The sequence below is a fragment of the Leopardus geoffroyi genome, chromosome A2 (assembly GCF_018350155.1).
Source record: "Leopardus geoffroyi isolate Oge1 chromosome A2, O.geoffroyi_Oge1_pat1.0, whole genome shotgun sequence".
NCBI classification, from domain to species: domain Eukaryota; kingdom Metazoa; phylum Chordata; class Mammalia; order Carnivora; family Felidae; genus Leopardus; species Leopardus geoffroyi.
Window position 1 is genome coordinate 39,864,965 of NC_059331.1, and position 26,104 is coordinate 39,891,068.

At 45.4% G+C, this 26,104-nt stretch overlaps 2 long non-coding RNA genes across 2 annotated transcripts in view; one reads left to right on the forward strand and one right to left on the reverse strand.

Annotated features, from left to right (window-relative positions):
• Positions 1–26,104, reverse strand: part of LOC123605885 — a 150,939-nt gene that overhangs the window by 20,427 nt on the left and 104,408 nt on the right. The gene's annotated exons all lie outside the window — the stretch shown is intronic.
• Positions 4,993–5,958, forward strand: LOC123605886. The gene is made up of 2 exons (XR_006715980.1): positions 4,993–5,154; positions 5,430–5,958. It is a non-coding gene; the product is annotated as an uncharacterized LOC123605886 (long non-coding RNA).

Consider the following 26,104-nt stretch of genomic DNA (forward strand, 5'->3'; position numbering starts at 1 on the left):
GAGAGGGGAGCAGGGGAGGAGCAGAGGAGCAGAGAGACAGGGGGACACAGAATCCGAAGCAGGCTCCAACTCTGAGCTGTCAGCACAGAGCCCGACGAGGGGCTTGAACTCACAGACCATGAGATCATGACCTAAGCCAAAGCCGGACGCTCAACCGACTGAGCCATCCAGGCGCCCCTTAACGTACAATTTAAATCCAACAAGATCCCAGGTGGCCTCTCTCAAAGCCTTTCAGGTGCCTCCCCATCCCAGCAAATGTTTGCTTGCAGCCGTTGTCCATAGAGGCACCAGAAAGACAATCCTTACTTTTTCCTGAAACTGGAGCGATTTTCATTTTGTCAGTAGTTGGTCAATAAAAGCTACGAGGGAAGATTTTAGAAATGGGTACCCAGGGGATGATTTTCTTCTTTCTTTAAATATATTTTTTTTTAAGTTTATTTATTTATCTTGAGAGAGGAAGAGAGGGTGCAAGCAGGGGAGGGGTAGAGAAAGAGGGAGAGAGAGAATCCCAAGCAGGCCTCCGCTGTCAACATGGGGCTCCAACCCGTGAACCATGAGATCATGACCTGAGCCAAAACCAAGAGTCAGACACTTAACTCACTGAGCCAACCAGCTGCCCCTGATTTTCTTTTCTTTAATTTTAATTTAATTTAATTTAATTTAATTTAATTTAATTTAATTATTATTATTTTTTTTATTTAAGTCATCTCTATACCCAATGTGGAGCTCAAACTCATGACCCTGCTCTTAACCGGCTGCTTAACTGAGCCACCCAGGTGCCCCTTACTTATTTGTTTTTATTTTTTTTCAAAGTTTATTTATTTTTGGGACAGAGAGAGACAGAGCATGAACGGGGGAGGGGCAGAGAGAGAGGGAGACACAGAATCAGAAACAGGCTCCAGGCTCTGAGCCATCAGCCCAGAGCCCGACGCGGGGCTCGAACTCACGGACCGCGAGATCGTGACCTGGCTGAAGTCGGACGCTTAACCGACTGCGCCACCCAGGTGCCCCACTTATTTGTTTTTAAATAGGCTCTGCACCCAACAGAGAGAGCCAGCTCTCTCTGTGCCCCTCCCCTGCTCATGATCTCTCTCTCTCTCTCTCTCTCAAAATAAATAAACTTTAAAAAAATCAAAAATCAAAAATAAAGAAACACAAATGAATTAACTAAATAAACAAAAAGTCTATCTAGAAGCTCATTAGAGTGTAGCGGTTTAAGGTCTGAAATCTACAACTGGACACCACTTAGTAGTGATATGGCATGGGAAAGGTTCTCAACCTCTCCACGCCTCAGTCTCCTTATCTGTAAAAAAGAGAATGCTGACAGCACGTGCCTCATAATATTGCTCTGAGAACGAGACGAGCTAACGCGCCTGACGTGCCTACGGCAGTGCCTGGCACACAGTGAGCGTTGGCCGGGTGTTGGCAAGTGCCATTCACTTCCTTCTGCTGTTTCTACTTCGTTCTCATTAAGGTTGTTGGAAAGCACAGAAGCACCCTGGACTCGTTCAAGCGGGCAGAGGGGGGTGTGTTTGGGAGTTAGTGTGAGTCTCCAGGGATCTTAGAGAAACTAAAAACAGGAAACAAAGCACTACCAGCCCTTTAGGGATGAACTGGAAAGTCAAAACTGGGACTACTTGGGGGCTGTACCGCATTTCTCGGTTTCCTTCTCTCGCCTCAGTCCCTCCACTTGCCACTCTTGCTGGGCAGCTGTCCTCCATTTGCCTTGTGCTTGGCCCAACATGGCCCTGCAGTGCGGAGTACCCTTCATATCTGCCTAGCTGCAGCTTCTACTACGGACTGCCAATCGTCTCTAACATCTCTTGGCATTCCGAGTCCTGGGAAAGAACCGATGGGCTGGCATTTGATCCGAGGCCCTTGGCTTACAGTTAGGTGTAAGAGGCCACAGTCATAAGAGCACAAGTGACCATTTTTGGAGACTCTGGTAAGCAACTTAATCATTGAGGATAGGCCAGCTTATGCTGTGATAACAGGTGATTTCAGTGACTTGAAGGACGAGCAGGTTATTTCTCATCCGCAAAGAGGTCCATCGAGGGTGGGCTCGGGGTCTTGCTCCCTCTGGAGCCCAGGCTGCTGAAGCAGCCCCTCGCTGGAACCATGGCAGAGGGGAAACAAGTCCTTGGAGAGAAATCACGCTGGCTCATGAAACTTCTGCTTTAAACATGTTATTGGCCAGAGGAAGCCCCATGGCTGTGCTTAACTTCAAGTGGGCAGGAAAGGACGATCTTACCATGTGGCGGAAGAAAGCAAGAGCCGAAGTGTGTGTGGATGCCTCCTGAATACTGCAGAGGGGAGGGCACTCACCTCTCACCTGTGTCCTCTTCTTACCGTCCAGTCGTGTGTATAAAGGCACTCAGGGAGAGCTACACCTAGTTTACTGCAAAAGGATGCCAACACTTTCCTTCCTGGACTGAAATACTCATTCTAAGGGCAGCAAAGTCTCTGTGAAAGCAGAAACAACCCTAACTCCATTAACTTTTTCGCCCTGGACCCATTTTTCATTTCTTAAATCACTGAGATTATTTCATTTGAGACCTCTCCAAGTGCCTCCCATTTTTCTTGAGAGAAACAGGTTGAAATTAGTCAGAACAGCGAGAACAGCCCTTGACCACTGCAGGGTGACTAATTGCGCACCTTTCTGAATTAGGCTGGTGTTTTCTTTGACAACTGTTGTACCACTGACTTAAATTCTGTCAGAGCCCTCCGTGACCCTGGCTCTGCTCCCCCAGTGGAGCTGTTCACTCAGATTTTCCACATCTTCTGAATACTTTCCACTAGAACTCATCTTGTTTTTAATGTACCACCTCTCAAATATATCTCTTCCAAGTTGTTAGTGTTCAATAGTAAGGCAGCAACTTGTCTACTGTCTCAGAAAGCCTAAAGCCAGCCCTGTGCACCATGTTTTCTTATTAGAAAGTCGGAGTAGCAGGGCCAAAATTTACACCTCAACTCAGATGTACAAAAACGCGATTTAGGGGCGCCTGGGTGGCTCAATCGGTTATGCGTCTGACTTCCGCTCAGGTCATGATCCCGCTGCTCGTGAGTTCGAGCCCCGCACTGGGCTCTGTGCTGACATCTCAGAGCCTGGAGCCTGCTCTGGATTCTGTGTTTTCCCCTCTCTCTGCCCCTCCCCCGCTCACGTTCTCTCTCTCTCTCTCTCTCTCTCTGTCTCTCAAAAAAAAATAAACGTTAAAAAAATTGTTTTCAAATGTGATTAAAAAACCTTCCATTACCTGACCTCATTTAACCCTGGAGTCCCCATTTCTATAGACGGTGGACAAAAATGTAAACTTGATAAGAGAAGGTCACTCCCCTACTTCTGGCTTAAAATGGTCTCTTTCAGGGTTTAAATTCCCTACACAGACTGTCTTTCTCATCTTAAGAGGATTCCAAACTTCTTACTCTTTCTCAGGACGGCACCTATAAACAACCACATGTCCTGCCACAGTAGGGTGAACACACACATCGCGGCATAATCATACAATGAAATAGTAGCCAGCAGTGGAGAAAAATTGAACCCTTACCTACAACAGCATGGATGAATCTCCAATGGATGAATATTGAATAAAGAAAGCCAGACAACAAACAGCACACATTGTACGATTCTACTTACATGAAATTCAAAAGCTACTCTTTGGTAATCAGGTGAAGAAGTGATTATCTTTGGCAGTGATGGAGGGAGCACAAGATACTTTGCTACGGTGCTGGCATGGTCTGTATCCTAATTTGGGTGGTGGGTACATAGGTGTCTACACGGGTAAACATTCATCGAGCTCTATGCTTAGATCTGTATATCTATGCGATATCTCAATAAAACGACACCCACCAGGACAGCATCTGGATATGTGGGAAAGCTTAACTCCTTCTGGGTAGGAGGAAGTGCTCATCTGTGGAAATTCACTGGCCTTCTGCAGGGGGAGGGGTGGGGGTGGGGTGCTATGTAAATGAGTCCTTGGCAAGTATCTGCTGAGGAGTATTTGGTTCCACTTCTTGTAGAAGACTCACTGCTGAAGTCTGTGCCTTGGCGTCCTGTTGTGAGCCCCTCATCAACTCCAGACCTCTGGCTCAGTATTCTCTGAGCACTTCAGCCCCTCCTCCCCTCCAGGTGGGAAAGCCCCAGGCACTAAGGAACTCTTCTCAGGCTCATGGCCCCGCTGCCTCTCTCAGCCCTTTCTACGCCACGGACCTGGAGCCCACTCCAATCAGAGCCTTCTAGAGGAGGGACTTTTTTGCAGCACCAGAAAGGGCTTTTTGCTTACCCTTCCTTTATGATAGCAACTGCCTAGGACATTTCTTGTCTGGGCCCAGCTCCCTCCCAGCTTCCTGGGACAATAGTGAGACGCACCACAGGTAAACAAATGGTACTGACATTCACAAGAGGTACATTGGAAGACGTTTGGAAATGTAGTATATCCATTACTTCTGATTTCTTTTACACAGAATCTCATTTCTCTTCATCATGTGACTTGGATGATTCAAATCAGTGTAGCTAGAATAGAATCACAGTATTTTAGCAATGAAGCGGTTCTTAATTATCATTCCAGATTCTAAGTGGGACAGTTTCTCATTGTGTGGTCTTAAGCACTGCATACATTTAGCATCCCCGCTCCACCCCCCACAACATACACATAAATGCTACTCATCAATCACATGGTCACCAAAAATACCACCCCTCCCACCTCCCCCCCCCGCCCTCCCCCCCCCCCCCCCCCCCGCCGCCCCCGGAAGGAAAGGGTCTTGGTCTAAATTGTTTATTTTAGAGATAAGGAAACTAAAGTCCAAAGGAAAAAAGATGACTCGGCCAAGTCAATGACAAAGCAGGGATTAGCCCCCCGATCTGATTTTCAGTGCCATGAGATTTTTAGGATACCCCTCTGACTTTCAGTTCAGGTTTGCGGAACTAAAACAAGGCACTGCCAGGGAACTTCTGTTTCTTACTGAATTTCTGCTTTCCTTTCTTGCAGTGGAACTGCCCATCACTTCCTCTTTCCCTCCCTTGACACTGGAGGTCCAGAGCCCTCCGTTTTCTCAACAAGAGCAGCAATGGCAACACGTGTGAGAACTTGCTGGCAGCCGTACCTAGAGCGGACCTGCCCTTCTATCCACACTTTCCACCCTGATCACTTCATACAGGTAGGCAAACACACAGTCTCGCCGTTCCTTCGCTGCTCTCTGCTTCCCACCAAAAATTGACAAAAGAAAGCAAGAACACACCTATGTCTGACTTATTCTACCTTAGATGCAGAAAACACTCATTCCTAACGCCTGTGTTACTCAGATACCAAGAGCATGATGCTGGCAGGTGCACAGCAAAATGAGAAGGAAGTTTAGCAGAGCTATTGAGAATACAGGAGTTAGAGCCATTCATTCACTCACTCACTCATTCATTCATTCATTTTTCATTCCAGGGTTTATTGAGCACTTGCAAGGAAGAGCCCCACTCTAGGCATCCGGTAACAACCTGGCAAACAAAGCCTTCTGTCCCCTTATGGATTCTACACTCTGGAGTCTTAGTTCAGAACCTGGCTGTGCTGCTTACGAGCTGTGTGACCTTGGGTGAGTTGCTTTATCTCTCTGAACTTCTACCTCTACATCAATAAAATGAAAACATGGAAAAGAGGATTGCAATGATTAAGAGTAAAACACGTGGGAGGGGACTCGCCCAGTTCCTGACACAGTGCTATGTGCTATGCAAGAGATAGCTACAATTATTCCTAAAAATGTAACCTTCCCTGGGAGAAGTCTCTGCATCCTTATACCTACAATCTGAACATGAAGTTTTGGCTGAGAATTCTCCAATTTTCTCCAAATTATGTATAACCAACCTACTTTCTCCAAAGTTGTTTAGTTGTAGAACAGAAACCAAAATATGTATACACTACACATGCATGTTTATATTTAAATTTGTATTTAAATTTAAATCTGTATTTAGATTTACATTTATAGTGTGTGTGTTTTATCTGGCCTTGTATCCCAATGTCTGTATTATAAGGTGAGGACAGCAATGATTTCTATTTGCAGCACACTTTCAAAAGAGCCTCGGGTAAAGAAAAACATGACATGAACCATGAGTTTTTAAATATTCTATTCTCTTCCCTGGGCCTCCGCTCTTGACAGACACTTTACCTTATTTAGCCTCTGCCGCCTGGTCTTCAAACCTCTAAATAGATCGGTTATTTCAGGCTAGCCAAACCCTCGAAATTATTTGCCAGCAGCCCTTTAGAAACATATCCCCCTACTGGGAGCAAAAGCAGCCAGAGAAGGACTGTGTGTTTGCTCTCAGCCCCCTCCCCTCTAAGCCTTGGCTTAGGAAGGAACTACAGGCGAAGGAAGGAGCCCAGCTTCGAGGTCATTGCCAAGTTTGCCACATCCCCGGTAAGCTACAAAGCCTGAAGAGCCTCCGTTTCCCCATTTCCCCATTGGTGAAGTCGGGGGCTTACACTTAACTTTGGAGAGTTATTGGGATAATTGACTGATGATTAAAATAGTCACTCATTAATGACAGTTAACAATAGATAAGGCCACGGGTCGTGAGATTACACCCCAGGGATTAGCTTTAAAAGCAAACTCCCTGGGAAAGGTGGTGGGTTTTACAGTCACATGATGGTGTAAGTACAGGGCATACCTGGACAATTTCTATAAGTCTTTTACAAGGAGGGAAGGAACAGGGAGGCCTCTCCAAGCCCTCAGGGGCAGACAGAGAGGAGCGCAACACCGAATTGGCTAGCGCCCCAAGCAACTGACCTGAGCACTTCCATCATGGTTGGCCTTGTCTCCCTCTGGCACTGGTAGGACTCCTTAAAGCCCATCACAAACCAACAGAAGAAGGTATGGTTCTAAAAAGATGCCTCTCTCAGCAAAGCTGAACATTTTAGCTGAACATGTCCACTTGCTGATTTCAATCTGCAGACCTTTCACATTGTTCTCCAGATGGCCCAGAAACTAGCTGCCCACACTTACGGCTCTAGATCTCTGTACAATTTGAAAAGACTTCCTTACACGATTTTCTCTTTCAACAGTGTTCACTGAGAGTGAACTATGTCCTAGGTGCTATCTAGGATTTGTGACCGTGTCAAGGGAGGCTCTCTGGGGAGATGGCATTTGAGCAGGGACCTCGATGAAAAGAGGAAGTGAGCCATGAAGAGCTCTGGCAGGAACATCCAGGCAGAGGGAAAGGCAGTGCAAAGGCCCAGAGGCAGCAGGAGGTTATGCTTCCCACTCTATGCATGAGGACACTGAGGCTTCAGAAGATTAACCTGCCCAAGGCCCCCTGACAGGTAAAAAGAAGACCTTGATCTTGAACCCAGCTACTCATCAGTTATTTCAGACCTCTTAGTACTCAAGTAACTGAATTACATTAACCCAATTATAAAGTTACTTGTTCCAGCTTTCTCCTGAACCAGGGGCCATCCATCATTGCGGGGGTAGTCATTATTATCAATGGCAAATATTTACTGAATGCTTACTACGTGTCAGATGCTATGCTAAGAGTTTTACAAGTGCTATCTCATGTTAGCCTATCAAGAAATCTATGAGATGGGGCACCTGGCTGGCTCAGTCCGTAGAGCATATGACTCTTGATCGCAGAGTTGTGAGTTCAAGCCTCATGTTGGGCTTAGAGATTACTTAAAAATAAAAAGGAAATTAAGAATTTCTTTTTAATGCTTATTTTTGAGAAGAGAGACAAAGCACGAGTGGGGAAGGGGCAGAGAGAGACACACACACAGAATCTGAAGCCAGCTCCAGGCTCTGTGCTGGTAGCAGAGAGCCGGATGCGAGCCTTGAACTCACCCACAGTGAAGTCACGACCTGAGCTGAAGTTGGACACTTAACCGACTGAGCCACCCAAGCACCCCCAAAAATAAAAAGGAGAACTTAAAAAAAGCAATAAAAAAGAAATCTATGAACAAGTACCAGTGATATCCTCATTTTAAAGATGAGGAAACAGGCCTGAGGCTTTCCACTGAAACCGGGCTCCAAGAAACTTTTGCGAGGCCCAGCATTGGGGCAAAGTTGGTAGTAAGGGAGATGGGAAAGGAACACTGGGAGACACAGAGACAGTGTCACCAAGGCCAACTCATGGGGCTGGGAAGGGAAATGGAAACTGGGTTCAAGGCTTTAGAAAGGAACTAGAGACCCCAGCATCAAGCCAGCTGTGGGGATGGAAAAACAGAGGCCAGGAGAGAAGCCTTGAGGGACAGGCATTCAAAGGGGGTGCAGCCTCACCAGGGCCCCCGAGAGCCATCAGCTCTGCTTTTACAGTGTGTTTCCCCTCTGTGTTCGCCTCCCCTCTTGGAGGAAGGTCATCCTGCTTCTTTGCAAGAAGGTTTTCAGAGACGCAGAAGGAAAGCTATCTTTATTCAGGAGGGCTCCAAGAAGCAAAGACGATGCGGCACATTTTTAAAGTTTTTTTGTGAAATCATTGCGCGCTGAGAGTTCCACCCAGCAGTGAAAGCCAAGGGCTCTGGAGTGAGACAGACCTGGGTTTGAATTCCAATTCCACTTGGGAGCTGTGGGGCCCTGAGTAAGTCATTATGCCCCTAAAACTTCTGTTTATTCCTCCTAAAGCTTCCATTCATTCTTCCGTAAGATGGGGGTTAAAAACATCTACATTATATTATGATTAAGATTAAATTCAATAAGTTATTATATATCAAGTTCTTAGTCCAGAGCAAGTACCCAACAAATGAAAGAGATGATGATGATGATGATTTCTATCATTTTAAAAGCACCTTTGGTAGTTTGGCAGGTTTTTCAAACCTAAACATAGTCTGGGCCACCTGGGTGGCTCAGTTGGTTGAGCATCTGAATTCAGTTCGGGTCGTGATCTCATGGTTGGTGAGTTAAAGCCCCACATCGGGCTCACTGCTGGCAGTGCACAGCCCACTTCAGATCCTCTGTCCCCTCTCTCTCTGTCCCCCTCTCCCCTGCTTTTACTGTCTCAAAAATAGACATTAAAAAAAAACCACTAAACATAGTCTTACTATGTAATCCAACTGTTGTACTTCTGGATATCTGCTCATACAAAATTAAAACGGTGTCCACAAACAAACCTGCCCATAGATGTTTATAGCAGCTTTCATAATGCAGTGCATAACTGACAAAACTTGGAGCCAAATAAGATGTCCCTTAGTAGGTGAATGGATGAATAAACTGTGGTACATCCCAATAATGGAATATTATGCAGCACTGAAAAGAAAGGAGCTAGCAAGCAATGAAAAGATACGGAGGAATCTTACATGCACATTACTAAGTGAAAGAAGCCAATCTGAAAAGGCTACATACTAGATGATTCCAATTATATGGTATTCTGGAAAAACCAATCTATGGAGACAGCGAAAAGATCAGTGGTTCCCGGGGGTAGGGGTGGACAGACCAACAGGCAGAGAGAATTTTCAGGGCAGTGAAAATATATGTATGACACTATAGTGATAGATACATGTCCTTATACTTTTGTCTAAAACCTCAGAATATAGAACATCAAGAGTGAACCCTAATGTAAATTATAGTCTTTGATTGATTATGACGTGTCCATGTAGGTTCACTGATTGTAACAAATGCCACCACTCTGGTGGGGGGATGTTGATAACTGGGGAGGTTATGTGTGCGTTGGGGCAGTGGGTATACGAGAATGGTATAATTTTCCTCTCAGTTACCTGTCCTCAAAAATAAAGTATACTTTTTTCTTTTTTTTTAACGTTTATTTATTTTTGAGAAGAGAGAGACAGAGCATGAGCGGGAAAGGGGCAGAGAGAGGGAGACACAGAATCTGAAACAGGTTCCAGGCTCTGAGCTGTCAGCACAGAGCCTGACGCGGGGCTCAAACTCACAGACCGTGAGATCATGACCTGAGCCGAGGTCGGATGCTCAACTGACTGAGCCACCCAGGCGCCCCTAAAGTATACTTTTTAAAAACTCCAAAAAAATAAAGAATTTAAAATAAAATAGCAAAAGCCATGGTTCCTTTAAAAAAAAAAAGTATCTTTTGATGTAATCTTCTCCATCAATCCACTTCTCACCATCCTAACCACATTATTAAAAATATATCTCCCTTTTCAGAATTCTCATTGCACTGCAATTTGTCTAGCAATTACCATTTTGGTTACACTGAAATTATTAGGGGATTTATCTTATTTCTTTTACAATAATACACTGGAAGGTTCTGGCAGGAATGACAGCATACTACTCAGGTTTCTATATTGCATAGGGATGGTGCTTAAAAAAACATAGCTGTGGAATTTAATCACTGGAGTCTAGATTTCTAGTGCTGATAAGGTATTAATTAGCCACACATGACTATTTAAATTTAAAATTAAATCGGTGTAAAATTAAATTTAAAAATCAGTTCCTCAGGTGCACTAGCCACACTCCAAGCTCTCAACAGTCACGTGCAGCTACTGGCTGCCATATTAGATAGCTCAGGTACAGGATATGTCCATCACTACAGAAAGTTCTATTGAACAGTACTCTATTCTAGAGCATCCTTGTTCACCTTTTTCACATAGTCCTTGAATTAAAATTGTGTTTACAATGCTTATACTTTATTTTCAAATTAAATAAAAACATTTTCTAAAATCCTGGTTGAATTACCCTGACTGTGCTCTCAAAATACGAATGACCCCTAAGACAACCTGGCTCTTTAGAGATGTGGCTGATTCCAAGTCTAGGGCAAGAAATTTTTAAGATAAACCTGGCCATCGAGTCATATCAGAAAATAAGGCAGATATCAAAGACTAGTGGGGTCCTGTCAAAAGGATTCGGGGGTCAACTTAGAGAAGATCCCAGTGGCCAGAGGATGTGAGGATTAATAAGAATTAACCACAAAGGATTGAATCACCCTGCATATGTAAAAATTCATAAGTTCATAAAGAACAAAACAAAAACCCTTTCAGTCCTTCTGGAAGATGAGAGGGAAACAATTTCTTATTTTTGAAACCTGGTAAATAAAGGGGAAGAGTCAAGTCTTTCTCCTGTCTTTCCTGTAGGAATTGTTCCTCAGGGCAACCACAAACAGATGTTTATGGAAGCAATTCCAGGGGGAAAAAAAAAGAACAAATGAAAGATTAGAAGATCCCATTTTGCAAACCCCTGCTGCAATAATGGCTGGGGCAAACAATCATCAGCGTCTGCTAAGAGCACAGAGGGACCTTGAGGCACAATGGGCCTCCTGCTGTAGGAACACACACTTATATGAAGTCACATCTAACGTGAATGAGACCTGTAGGCCACCAAGAGGCAGGATCTAGCAGCCAATCTTAAGGAAACGCAGGCAGTGAGGAATGTGTTCAAGGACACCAGGGAATCCAGACCTTGGAAAACTTTATGGTATAAAGGGGGAAAAACAGAAGAGGTGGGAAGCTGGAGATTAAAATAAATTGTAGAGACACCTGACATAGCAACCAAATGCAACAAGCAGACCTTGTTTGGATCCTGATGTAAACAAATCAATTGTAAGAAAGTGAGAGACAGAGAGAGAGAGAGAGAGACAGAGAGAGAGACAGAGAGACAGAGAGAGAGAGAGAGAGCCCTCATGCATCTGCAAGAACTGGAGAAAGTTCAACAACGAGGAACTATTCGGTTATATTAGGGAATTATTACTGATTTCTAAAGTGTGATTATGCATTTTGGTTATGTCTTTTGTAAAAGAGTTCTTATCTTTTAGAGACACACACTGAAATATACAGATAAAAATAAAACAATTCTGGGATTTACTCAAAATAATCCAGGGGGAAGACAGGAAATGGATGGGGGGATACAGACAAGATTGGCCAGGACTTGGTGGCTCCTGCATATGTGTTACATTTTTCCCAATGAAAAGTTCATCTCTCTAACTCAGTCTCTGTTTTCCCCGGCTCCATCCTGTAATCGTTTAAAATAAATTTTCCAGGATGGCATTCTTCTGGTCTAATTTTGACAAGTGGAGGGGCTTAGGCATAAAGGTTCTGAGGAAAAGGCAGTCTCTGAACTTATCAGAGGGCTGTTGCATTAGAAAGCTCTGCAGCCAAGTTCCCCCCAGATGGTAACCGGGTTAAAAGCCTCACTGTCTGCTGGGGTGTTCTCTCTCTCCCTGCATATTCTAATTCACCAACCAGATTGTCATTCAAGTCACATGCAAATTACATTGTTCCAGAAATTTGCAGGTCAGCCTAGAGGGGCTTTCAAGTGCAGGCGGAGGTGTCTCCACCTCCTCTCCTCCCCCTCCGGTGCTACCCCCTTCTATTCTTTCCACTTTAACAAAATGTACAGAAGTACAGAAACTCCTCTTTCAGTGTATAACTGAGGCTACCCTCTGGGAGAGCTTCTTCTGCCCCCGCCCCGGGCCTTCCCCCTTCCAAGGATGAGTCAAGATCAAGAGCTCAAAGTTCAAACCCCCAGCTGGAAGGAAGGAAGCTTCTTTCACAAATCAAACTCCTGGGCACAGGTGAGCGCTCTTTTCTAGGAATCTTTCAAAGAGGTTACAAGGCCTCAGTGGCATAGGACTAGTTTCTATGTTCACATTTTCTTCCAGGACGCCTGGCCTTTCTTCTGATTCCTATTCCGTAAGTTACGATCACATTTCACACCGACTCCTGTGATTATTCCCAGGGAGGCCACCGGGGTTTCGATGTTCCGGCACTCTTCAATTACACGTTTGCAGGCTCTCTCAAGGATGGTGTGGCAGACAGCTAGTTATCCCCCTGCCGATCTAGCCTGTCCTTTCAGGGTAAAGACTGCCCAGGTAAAGATGACATTTCCCAGCCTCCCTTGCAATTTGGCAGGGTCATTAGACTTAAGTTCTAACCAGTGGGCTAGAAAGACCAATTATGGTACCAATTTGGAATTCTGTCTTGAGAAAAAAGTCGATGAGTGCTCCTGGTCCTTCCCCCCTTCTACTGGCTGGAGAAGATGAGAAATGGACTCACAAGAAGAAAGCATGAGTTGAGAATGGAGTGGTCCCACAGCCCTGAATTGCCACCTCTGCACTGTGACACTGTGGCATGAGGGATATGACTTGTATCTTGTGGAAGCCCGGAGAACTCTTGGTTTGGCAGTTTACCCTGTATCTTAACGAATACAGACGGCTACCTACGACCTCTGGGAACCAATTCTACTTGGACAACTCTAAACACGACTTTATTTCCAAGAACCTGAAGCAGCTCCTTCCCATCACTTTCTTGTCCCAATTTCCTGTCCCTGAAGCCATGCGGTGCAATGCAGTCACTTTGATGATGTGTCTGTCCATGGCTATAAACTCAAGATTCACTTTGGGAGGCTGAAATTTTTCCATAGAGCACTCCACACGAACCTCTCCTCTTGGACGTCAAATGACAAGGAAGGTTTGGAAACATCAAGAGCATTGGGCCTCTACTCCTACTTTCCGAGGTCCCTAGAGCTCGTATCTTTATGGTTCTTCCTTGGAAAGAGCATTTCCTTCCCACCAAGAGCCAACAGCTCGGCCAACACTGCCAGACATACTCCATTACAAGTAATAATGGGACTCAAGCACTTTAGAAGCTTTTACTAATTGAGCTGCTGAATATCCCTGTGAAGTAGGTAACTATTATCATCCCCAATTACTGTCAAGAAGCTGAGCTGCAGAGATATTAAGTGGCTTGCCAGAATCGTGCAGCAGAGTTGCAAGCAGAGTAAGTTCTCTGGTAGAGGCTGAATTTCAGCCCTAGTCAAAGGAACCAGAATTGTCCTGGAAATCAGGAGACCTGTGTTCCGGTAGTGGTTCTGTCATCAACCACTGAGTAGAAGTCATTTCCTCTTTCTGTGCTCAAGTGTGTGCACGCTCGTGTGTGGGTGTGGGTGTGTGGGTGTGTGTGCATGCACGCATTCGTGTGTGGGTGTGCGTGTGTGTGTGTTTGTGTGTGTGTGTAGTCTGAATAATCTGCCCACCCTCCGGGCTTTTTCCCACTGAAGGCGGAAGCGGAATTTCAAAGGAACAGACATCCCACTGCTGATTCTCCCAGGAAGAAGTTAATCCTGAGACAGGAAATGAAGATTTAAAGGAGAAAACTTTCTCTTTAATGGGGAAGACTCCAAGGTGAAGAAAGGCCTGTGTTGGGTTAAAGTACGGTTCAGGGGAGTTAGGGGCTGGCCCAGGACACATGGTGAAGTGAGGAGCGGTAGGGAGTTCAGGGCCCCTTTCCAGGCCAAGGTGGGGCTGCTGAAGAAGGTGACGAAGGGAACACAGCCCAGCCTGGCAGTGATCAGTTGAGGCCAAGTTTATGGAGTGATGGGGCAAGGCCAGCAGCCCAGGAAGGAAAAATGTGAAAGACTGTGCTCAGAGGTGCAAAGTGGTACTTTGGGAAATGTTCCTAATCCACAGGGACACTGAGAAGAGCAAATTTCTCAGCATGAATGTTGTGTGCGCTGTGCCGTAACAATTTAGAAACAAACAGGAGGGGCGCCTGGCTTGCTCAGATTCGTTAGAGCATACAGCTCTTGATTTTGGGATTGTAAGTTTGAGCCCCACGCTGGGCGCAGAGTTTATTTTTAAAAAAAAAAGCAAAAGAACAAAAACAAAATACTTTGGGAACAAACAGAAGTCACAGGCTGCATGGCATGGGACACTCAGAGATCTGTAAGCCTCCTTTTCACTGAGATACATGAGCCAGAGCCCTGTGCGGCTGGAAATCCGGCCCAAGGCCTCGGGAGGAAGTCTCACTCAGGATTTTCACCCCCACCGCAGTCCACATTGGCCCCAGCTTGTAGGTAACGGCTGAGGTTGTGCTTAGGGCACAGGGCCTTCATTCATTGGAGGTCTGGTGAAGTCCCAGACTAAGAAAATGGGAAGGGGTGTCTGTGGTCTCTCTGTTCTATTCCCAGCTTTTGTTTTAAAGGAATTAAACTCAAGTAAAGTTTGGCTGACTCACTGCACGCTCAATGCATCGTGACAAAGGTCAACACTACCCCAATCCATATCTGTCCCCCCGGAAAGTTCTATTACTCTAGAAAATTTCCTCAAACTCCTTTCCAGTCAATCTCCTCACCCTTAAACAAGCAACTGATCTTTTGATTTCTATCACCTTTGTGTAGTTTGGTCTGTTCGAAAACTTGTTAGAAATGGAACCATACCGGGGCACCTGGGTGGCTCAGTTGGTTGAACACCTGACTTCAGCTCAAGTCATGATCTCACGGTTCATGGGTTTGAGCCCCACATCGGGCTCTATGCTAACAGCTCAGAGGCTGGAGCCTGCTTCAGATTCTGTGTCTCCCTCTCTCTCTGCCCCTTCCCCACTCCCACTCTCTCTCTCTCTAAGAATAAATACATTAAAAAAGTTAAAAAAAAAAAACCTGGAACCATATTGTTTGTACTCTCTACCCATTTTTAACATGCAAATGCTGTTTTCAATTATGTGCCAGAAGTAAACACGGCATGCCAAGAAGATACCAAGACCCAGAGGCTATGCATCTCCCCTAGCACACCTGACGAGGCAGACGCAAGCTGGCAGAGATTAAATTTCTCAACCTTCATCTTTTGCTGAGTGTCCAGGCTGATCTCTTGCTTCCCTCAGTCCAAAGTCCTGAAACCTCAGGGCTTGCTTTGACCTCAACTCCCCTCCACCTGGCCCCAGCACAGACCAGTCTCTGTACCCTGAGGGTCCCGGCATCCTGGGCTATATTGGGCTAGAGTAACAATCCTGATGCAGGCATAGAGCTTTGTTAAAGCTTTAGAGCTAATAATATTTGCTACCATTTATCGAAAGCTCTCCAAGACACCATGCTTTATGTTTTTATGTATCATCTCAGATAATTTTCACAGCCCCTCCCCCACTCCTGAATTATTTCAATTTTACACATGAGGAAACTGAGGCTCACAGAAATTAGAATGGGGTTTCTAAGACTTTCATGTGCAAATGATTCACCTGTGGGGTCTTGTTTAAATGCAGATCCTTATTTAGTAAGTCTGGGGCTGGCCTGAGGGTCGGTATCTTGTAATAAGCAGCCAATCTCCTGGATCATACTTGGAGTAGCAAGGGGTGACATAACCCCTCTGAGGTCACATCCAGGCTAGGAACTCTGAATAGCTGCTTCCAAAGCTGGTGCTCTTAACCGTTCTGCTTATGTGGTGCAAAGAAGAAGGAGAAGGAGGAGAAGGAAGAGAAGGACGGGAGTGGGAGGAGGAGCTAAAGAACACTGGGGTGGTGGTGTGGGCAGATTGAACAAGTGAATCTGGAGGTTGGGACCCAGGGAGAGGAAGCAAGATGGTGGGCCGCTGGGGCCGGATTAGAGAAGAGGAATGGCCACCAGCCCCTGGAGGTGAGATTGATATAAAGTCTGGCCATTTAAATGTGTTTGCTATGTTTTGCTATAGGCCTTTTGATGTAGCCCTGACCCTTCAGCAGCGTCTGTCACTCACATAACCTTGAGCTTGAATTGGTGCAAGTTTGGCCAGATGAGAATCGGGGTAGGATAGAACATATGTGGTAGGCAAAGATAGAGAAGGGAATCTAAATGGAAAGTCAGAGCCAAAGGAGGTTAGGGGAGGGGAGGCCCCCTTTGTCCCTGCCCCAATTTCCCATGAGAGAAAATCTGGGTCTCTTACTGTGCTTGAGCTGGGCACTCAAGCTCATCTTGTTCATAATTTTAAGAGCAGTTACAAGATTTCACATCTGTTACTTCATTTATTACACATAACAGTCTTGGGGGGCCAGAGGCTACGAATCATCACTCCTTTTTCAAAGACTCAGAAATCAAGGTGTGGTGGGGGTGGCCACTGGAATTTTCTCAGTCACCCAGTTGCAGGGTGTCAGAGAGGGGCCAGAAATGTGCTTCTCAGCCCCCTCTGGGAATCAGAATCAGCTGGGAGTGTTTAAAGAGAACCTGTTGGGGCACCTGGGTGGCTCAGTCGGTTTAGCGTCTGACTTCGACTCAGGTCATGGTCTTACAGTTCGTGGGTTCAAGCCCCACGTTGGGCTCTGTGCTGACAGCTCAGAGTCTGGAGTCTGCTTCAGATTCTGTGTCTCCCTCTCTCTCTCTGCCCCGCCCCTGCTCATGCTCTGTCTCTCAAAAAAAAATTTTTTTTTTAATTAAAAAAAAATAAATAAATAAAGGGGATCTGTTGCCTGGATCTCCAACAGCAACCTGATTCGAACCTGATTCGAATTTAGAGTTGGGCCCGAGCATCAGGACATATAAGCCCCCCCTTATCCGAGGAGGGTACATGTCAACACCCCAGGGGATGTCTGAAACCACAGACAGTACCGAGCCCTGTATCTACGGTTTGTTCCTGTACGTACATACCTATGATGGAGTTCAGTTCATAAATTAGGCACAGTGAGAGAATAACAATGACTACTAATAAAATAGAACAATTCTAGCAATGTAATGTGATAAGTTATGTGGATATGGTCTCTCTCTCTCTCAAAATACCTTTTTGTACAGTAGTCATCCTTCATTTCCTGGTGACAGGGAGATGACAAAATGCCTGTGTAGGAGATGCCGTGAGGTGAATGATGTAGGCGCTGTGACGTAGCATCAGGCTAGTAATGACCTTCTGACACTTGGTGAGAAGGAGAATCATCTGCTTCCAGACCACAGGTGGCCCTGGGGTAACTGAAGCCACCGAAAGCGAAACCACGGGCAAGGGGGAACTACCGTATTTTTCAAAAGCTTCTCATTGATTCTAATGTTCAGTCAGAGTGAGAGCCCCTACGCTGGCTGATACACATAAAGTGCTCACCTCAGTCAGCCCAAGGTCAGCCACAGCTAATGTCAGCGTCTGGGAACACTTTCACCATACAAACTCAAACCCCATGATGCCATGCTGTCGACCATGGTTCTCAGACGCTACTAATCCTAAGGATCACCTGGCTTGTTAAGACAACTCCCTGGTCTTCACACGCACAGTTTCTGACCTAGTAGGTCTGGGCTGGGAACTTAGAACGTGCCTTTCTCACAGGTAGGCTTTCCGGGTGCTGTTGGCCCAGGGATCACACTTTGAGAACCAGTTCTACAAACCAAGTAAGGGAAGGGGACTCAAGAAGGCGAATTCTTTTCCATCTTTCTGGGTGAAATGGCCAGGCTGGGGCTCTTCCAGTGGCCTGCCATGACAGGTGGAAGGATCTGCTGTCCAGGCCGCCTTTCACCAGGTGCATTATCTAGTTAGGTGTGACTAAAAATGTATCGCTGGTGACTGACCTTCCAGGACGGGGGCCTACATTTGATGGCTAAGACTGAGAGAAAACACCCATAGCCTAGGCAATGCCGTCTGGTTCACATGATTAGGGACTACTTGAAAAAGAAAGGGGCTAGGAGGGGGGAGGAAATGAAAATCTGTAAAAGAAAATCTCTAGTGTCAAAGGTTCTGAACACTTGAATGCTCATCCAGGCTCTCACAGACACAGAGAGACATAATGATATACCATCTATCCTTTCAGCCCAAGGGAAGCGTTCTAGAACCTTCTTGGGATTTTCTGCTCTGACGCCACCCCATTTGAAGCCATGAGTTGCATTACGTGCAACCTCCCACCACCTCCACCCTGACCACAGCCTGATCAGTCCTATTAGCCCCAAACTGCCACCTGTAGGCCTAAGGGAGTCCAGCAGCCAATGAGGAGGCCCTGTGCAAGAACTCTGACCAATAGGGAAGCTCTGTGGTGGGCAGTGGCTACCTGTCCAAGTTAGAGCTACTCTCTGGGGGACACACAGGATGACAGTAAAGCAGCAGTGGTTAGGAGGTGAGACAAAAACAGAGGGAGGGCTGAGAAACTGGGTTACCAGGAGGACAGAGTCTTCAGAATAAGCAGCCCTTGTGAGGTGCTGACAGGGTGGCCAGGTCGCTAGTACTGCTGATGTTCTCAGCCATGTTCCCTACTGGTTTCTTGCCCACGAAGTTTGTTGGCTAAGTAGAGCTAATGACCTCCTCCCCCTTCCGCCACCCCACAGACCAGCAATGGAAGTCTGGGTTTAATTCAAAGACCCTCATGGGCCACAGTCCCCAAAGGTCATGCATCCATGTGTTTTCTCCTTGACTTCTTCCATGTGGTTAAGCAAAAAGACCGAGGACAACCGCAGCCATTTCTGCCTCCACACGTTTGTTCTCCTCTGTGGAAGTGCCTTCATCCTACCTTCAGACAGATATTCTCACCCCCCACTGTCTCTCCGGTCATTGAGGTGTAAGACTGGAAAATCAAATATGAGCTACTTTGGTGCTATGTCATAGGTGTCCTATGAATTCAGGTAAAAAGGTTCTACAGCATAACTCACCAGAGCTTTCTGCACTGAGATGCAGATGGAGTCCCAGTTAAATATGGATATTTGATCCACAACCCTTTTGGTTGCCAGTGAAAAAGAATTCCAATTCAAATTGGCCAAAAAACAAAGGGCAGGCATGGGGTAAGGCACACAACGGGAGGGGAGAAAGGAAGGGGGAGGGTACCTTTACTTTAGAACATCCCACTGTCGCTGCATTCAGGAGTTCCAACACTCTCATTAAGACTCAATATTTCTCGGGCACCTGGGTGGCTCAGTCGGTTAAGTGTATGATCTCACGGTTTGTGGGTTCGAGCCCTGCATCCGGCTCTGTGCTTAACACTTGCTCAGAGCCTGGAGCCTGCTTTGGATTCTGTGTCTCCTTCTCTCTCTGCCCCTCCTCTGCTCATGCTCTCACTCTGTCTCTCAAAAATAAATAAAAGTAAAAAAAAAAAAAAATAACAAAGAAAAGACTCAATATTTCTCCATTCCTCACCTCTAGTTGTCTTCATTCTTGAGTGGTAAGCACCACCATTAGTAACTCAAGGCTTACATTCTACCAGTAGAAATAAATGGACGCCTTCTTTTCTCTTAGATCAGGCAGGAGTCCTGGCAAGCCTCCATTGGTTACAAGTCTATCACAGCACCTGCTTATGGACTGGTGATGCCTAGGTTTTGTGCCCACCTCTGGACAGAGAGTAGGCAAGGGCTGGTCCCCAAAGGAGGGTTGGGATCCTATTATCAGAAGAATGGAGAATGAATGCTGGGAAGGCAAAACCTATAAATGCCTTCTTCAGTATTTTCCTTGGTTTCATTCTCTCTGTCTTTATCTTTGCCAAGGAAAGGTGGCCCAAAGCAGGATTTGGATAGGTTGATGTCTTGGCCAAAAAGCATCTCCATAACACCACCCAACATCACCAGTTCCTGTGAGGCTGGCCATGTGTTTTCTGGCATGGATTCTCTTTTGTCCTTGCTTCTTTCTATAATCTAGAACACAAGTATGAGGATCTAACATTCCCTTGCCAGTTCTACCTCTAATTTGTAAAAGGGCACTCTGTCTCCCTGACTTCTCTGCAAAGAGACTGAAGACTGTCCCCCATACATGGTCTCAGGGCACAAAGCACCTGTACCAACAAGGCCCCTGGACGCTTCCCAGTAACATTGTTTCCTTGAGCCCCACCCTGAGGCTTCTAAAGCTACAAGGGAAATCCAAGATTTCCCTACGTTCCAAATAATGTCTGCCTTTCCGTTTTCTGCTGTAACAAAGCTTAAAACAAAGGCAAAGATATAGGGACTCCTTTTTGATAAATTCTTCAAGATAATGTCTTCTATCTATCCTGAAGGAATTAATCATGCATACAAAGCTTATTAAATTACAAGTATATTAATCCCTCTATCATTTATAAAGGAAAAGAGTTGGAGACCATTTAAATATCCAACCATACAAGAATCAGTAAACAGCTAATGTACATTCACCGCCATTATGCAGCTATCACATAGGAATACGATGCAACCAATAAAAATAATGTAGAAGGATATCAATGATGTGAGAGAATAGGATATGCTGCTAAGTGAAAACAGAAGAAAATGCTACCTTCCATTTTTAAAAACTGTGAGCACACTGTTATTGGCCGAACTGTGTCGCCCTCAAAAATCATAAGTTAAAGCCCCAGTGCCAATACGATTGTATCTGGAGATCCAGCCTACAGGGAGGTAATTAAGGTTCAACGAGGTCATAAGAATGGGGCCCTGATACAACAGGATTGGTTCCTTATAAGAAGAAACATCAGAGAGCCCACCGTCTCTATCTCTCTGCCATGGAAGGACATGGCGAGAAGGTGACCGTCTACAAGCCAGGAGGAGAGTCCTCACCAGAACGTGGCCACCCAGATCTGGGACTTCCAGCCTCCAGAAATGTTGTTTACACCACCCAGGCTATGATATTTTGTTCTGGCAGCCTGAGCTAAGATACTCATGTGTACAGATGGCATGAAGCCATGTTAACAGGGATTATCTCTGTGAGTAGTATTACTGGGGACTTTCAGCTTCAGCATTTTATTTTTGTAGGCTTATTATAGGGAACAAAGATGATTTTTATAAATGCACAAAATCAATGCTATCTTTCTATATGTCAGTAATGGTTACTTATGGGTATGACAGAATTAATACATGTTCAGTGAAGAAACTGGTGGTTTTATGTTCTTTTTGCCGATCTGTACTTTCTAAAATATCTACGATAAGTAGATATTAATTTCATTTTTTAAAAAGTTATTTTCACAGATTTTCCCCTTACACAGTAAATCATCTCTAAGGGATGCCTGAGGCCCATTTGTGTGAGTGTGTGTGTGTGTGTGTGTGCGTGTGTGTGAGAGACAGAGAGAGAGAGAGACAGAGAGAGAGAGAGAGAAAGAAGGAGAAGAGGAGAGAGAGAGATAGAAAGGGAGAGTGAGACCTTGAAAACCTGTATCTTAGAATTCTTACACTCAACAAGCTTCAACTGACAGCCACTGCAAGTCAGGTGCCGATCTGTATTTTTTTTTCTTTACTACTGTAATAGTTTTTTTTATCATGGTGTAACAGTATTACCACACACTTAGCAGTTTAAAACAACACACATTTATTCTCTACCATTCCATGTGTATCAGGAACCCTGGCACGGCTTGGCTGGGTCCTCTGTTTAGGTTCTCATGAGAGTACAGTCAAGGTGTCAGCTGGGGCTGCATTCTTATTAGAGGCTCGACTAGGGAAGGACCTGCTTTCAGCCTTCTTCAGGCTGTTGGCAGAAATCAGTTTCTCATAGTTTAGAGCTAAGATTTCAGATTCTTGCTGGCTGAATCTTGTTGGTCACAGGCCATCGTCAGCTGCAAGAGACACCACAATGTTTGTCCTTTCTATAGATGTTCCCCAGCATGGATGCTTGCTTCCTCCAAGCCTGCAAGGAATGTAGAGACTACAGCAACACCTGATGTCCGGTAATCACATACACATAATCGTGTGTACTAGTGTGTAGAAGCAAGTCACATGTGGGGCGCCCGGATGGTTCAGGAGGTTGAGCAACCGACTTTGGCTCAGGTCGTGATCTCACAGTTTGTGAGTTCGACCCCACATCAGGGTCACTGATGTCAGTGCAGAGCATGCTTCAAATCCTCTGTCTCCCTTTCTCTCTGCCCCTCCCCTGCTCTCTCTCTCAAAAATAAATAAATATTAAAAAAAAAAAAAGAAGTGAGTCACAAGTTCTGCCCAGTCTCACGGGGATGGGACCCACAAGGGCATAACCATAGGCAGATCACAGGGCCACCTTAAGCATCTGCCACAAATGCTATATTTAATTTTATCGAATTTGATGCATTTGAAAAAATGAAACAATAAACAATGTAAGATTTTTTTTCATATTCTGTCTGAGACCATTATTTTTACAGGGCTTTAATTCTCTCCTTATCATATTTTTTGAGATTCTCACTCATCTTCTCTTTAAATTACTATGTAAAATTTTTAATGAAGTATAAGAATATCTCCAGGAAAGAGAACAAATCATAGATGTATACAGTTTGAAGACTTTTCATAGGGACACCTGGCTGGCTCAGTCAATAGAGTGTGGGACTCCTGATCTCAGGGTTGTGGGTTTGAGCTCCACGTTGGGTATGGAGATTCCTTAAAAATAAAAATCTTTATTAAAAAAAAAAGATTGTTCATGAAATGATTGCCCCCACATAACTGGCACAATGGATCAAGAATCACCACGTTCCTGGCTTTAGAAGCCCCCTCGTGCTTCCCGGCAGGGCTACCCTCTCCTCCTCTGCTAACTTGTTCATGCCTGTCGACCCCACTTATTGAGTTGTCCCAGAATAGGGATTTTTAGGCTTAGGAACAAGACCGGCTCAGCCAACCAGGACCAAAAAGAACCTTTGCTACAGACCCAGTGCTGATAGGAATGATGCTTTGGCTCAAGCAGGATTGAGCCGCTGGCATTTACAGGCTGATGACTTCCTCCCCACCGGAGAAATTGGAAGATAAAAAACAAAAAACAAACTGTGTTGGAGGGAATCAAAGGCCAAGAGAGGAAGAGCTACTGTGGGGTGTTCTTCGCCCCTGGAGATGTCTCTACTTCCAGACTCACATGAATTACTCTCCAGGGAAGCAAAGAAAATTTGCAGATGTGAGTGGGGAAACTAAGAATTCTCTGAGGCAGCACTGTCCAAGAGAAATATAATGCAAGCCATAGTATGCAGTTTTAAATTTTCTGGTGGCTGTGTAAAACAAAAGAAGAGGAAATAAGCTTTAATTGTTTTAATGATTAAATATTAAATAATAATTTAATTTTAATAATATTTTTATTAAAAATATCCAAAATAATATCATTTTAACCTAAATCAGTATAAAATTATACATGAGATGTTAATGAGATATTTTATATACAATGAGATGTTTTACTTTTTTATTTTCATACTAAGTCAAGGAAATCCAGTGCCTTAGGTCTAGAGTTTCACAGGCCAGTTCAGACTAGCCACGTTTCAGTGGCTCAGTAGCTTATGTGCCTGATGACTATGGTATCGGTGGCCCGTAGAGTTCTAAGGATATGAGAAAATAAAAAATGCCGATTTTTCAAATGCTTCAAAGGTAGGTTCCAATGATAATCAAGACCCATGCATTCATTCATCAAACATTTTTGCATACAGGGGCTAGAAAGAACTCAAAGCTTCTGCCCTTAAGGACCTTAAAATGGAGCAAGGGAGACAGACGTGAATAGACCATTATACACCATCAGGGGGTGAATGCAGTGCCAGAGAAAAGCAGGAGGGAGCAAAGAGATGACCATCTACATGGCAAGGTGACTGGACAAACAGGCACCCTAATATTACCACCCATTACAATCAGTTAAGATGCCTCAAACTCTCATCATTCAGTGGGCTCTGTGTCATGAAAATAGCCAGGTTCGAATACAAACACCTATTCGGGCAGGGGAACATGGAAACTCACGCACGTGCATTATTGTTTGAAACCAGATTTATTTGTGTTATTTAGCAGAAAACAAAGCCGGAGGATGGGAGAAAGATCTAAGACTAAAGGCTCAACTGTGGAACACTCAGATCCTAGAAGGCTCCTAAAACACAACAGTAAAAGGGGAAAATGCATTGAAAGTGCAGATTTAAATGTCAGGAGGAAGCAGGAAAGGTACATGACTTTACACACGGAGAAAGTAGTCCAGACCAATGTCTTTCTTTTTCCTAACATGTCCTATCCACCTAAGTATGCATCCCTAAATAATAGACGACTGTACTTTTGAGAATCTCCTTATTTAAAAAAAAAATTTTTTTTAATGTTTATTTTTGAGACAGAGAGAGAGAGCGCAAGCTGGGGAGGGGCAGAGAGAGAGAGGGAGACACAGAAACTGAAGCAGGCTCCAGGCTCTGAGCTGTCAGCACAGAGCCCGACATGGGGCTCGAACTCACGAACCATGAGATCATGGCCTGAGCCGAAGTCAGACGTTTAACTGACTGAGCCACCCAGGCGCCCCTGAAAATCTCATTATTAAAAGAGAACTGACATACAAAAAATGGCACATATTTAAAGTGCAGTTTTTGAGGTGGATATCATTGTTGTCTCAGTTTGTCAGATGAGGACAGTGAGGCTCACAGAGGGGAGGCTGGCCTTTCCAGGGTCCTACACCTGTGAGGGCAGGTTTGTCTCCAGGGCTCCAGCCCAGGCCCTGTCCTCCCTCTCTGTCTCCACTCCAACTCCCCTGTAGGAAACCAGAGGCGACACTATGATGGCCCTGGTGAGGCTGGGATGGGAGACTTCCAGGCTGGCAGGAAGACTCGGGGTGACTGGGGGTTGCCCAGAAGTCTAGGAGACTTTATTTGGGCTTTGTGTTCAGCCTTCCTCTTCACGCTCATTTTCCTTTGGGCCCTCCCCCAGCCCTCCCCATGCAGGGAATGGAATGTAGACCCCAGGAACGGAGGGGAGGCACCTATGGCTGAGAAGCCCAGGTAACAACTACTCATTCTCCCAGGTAAAGTGCCAATGAAAGTCTGTTACAGTTTCACTAACAAATGAGTGTGAAAACATGTTGGAAATTTTCTGGTTATCCTCAAAGTATGCTGGAAGAGAGAAGCAGCGGGGTGCGGTGTTTAACCATCAGCCTGTGGGTTCGAGTCCCACGTGTCCCTCTTCTTCTGATGACCCTGGGGAGGCTCATTACCTCCCTGATCTGCCCGAGTTTCTCCCTCTACTGTGGGATCCCAGCATTATCTACTCATGGAGTGGCTGGGAAAACCCACTTAGAGGAAGCCTGTAGAGCATTTAACTCAGTGCCTGGCACACGGGAAGGTTTTCAGAAGGACCAGCTGCTATCACTAATGAAAAATAACACTACATGAGACAGAAAGCAATTGGAGAGACCTCGGTCTCCATAAAACCTTCAAGCGTATGCCCCACTGCCTTTGTTCTGGAGTATTCCAGCAGGCGTGGAAGGAATTCTTATGGCGGTGGTGTCCTGTCAGGATGCAGGGGACTCCTCAGGAACCTAAGGTGGAATCCTCAGAAGAACCAGGGGCCATGGGTATGGACACCGGGGAGGGGCCAAGAGGGGCAGGTGCATTCTGTCCCCAGTTCCCTGAGACCAGATGCTGCCACTCTGACTTTCTCCTTCCTTCCCACTTTGGCTCTGCTTCCCTCCCTTGCCCTTCCATCCTCCTCCCTCCCAGTACTTTCTCCCTCTCTGGATTTGTTAAATTCCCATGGCTGCTGTAACAGCTCACCACAGACTTGGTGGCATAAAACAATGGAAATTGATTCTCTCCCAGTTCTGGAGCTGGATCTGAAATCGAGGTGTCCACAGAGTTGGTTCTTTCTGGAGGTTCTGAAGGAGAATTGGTGTCTTGTCTTTCTCCTTGTACAGGCC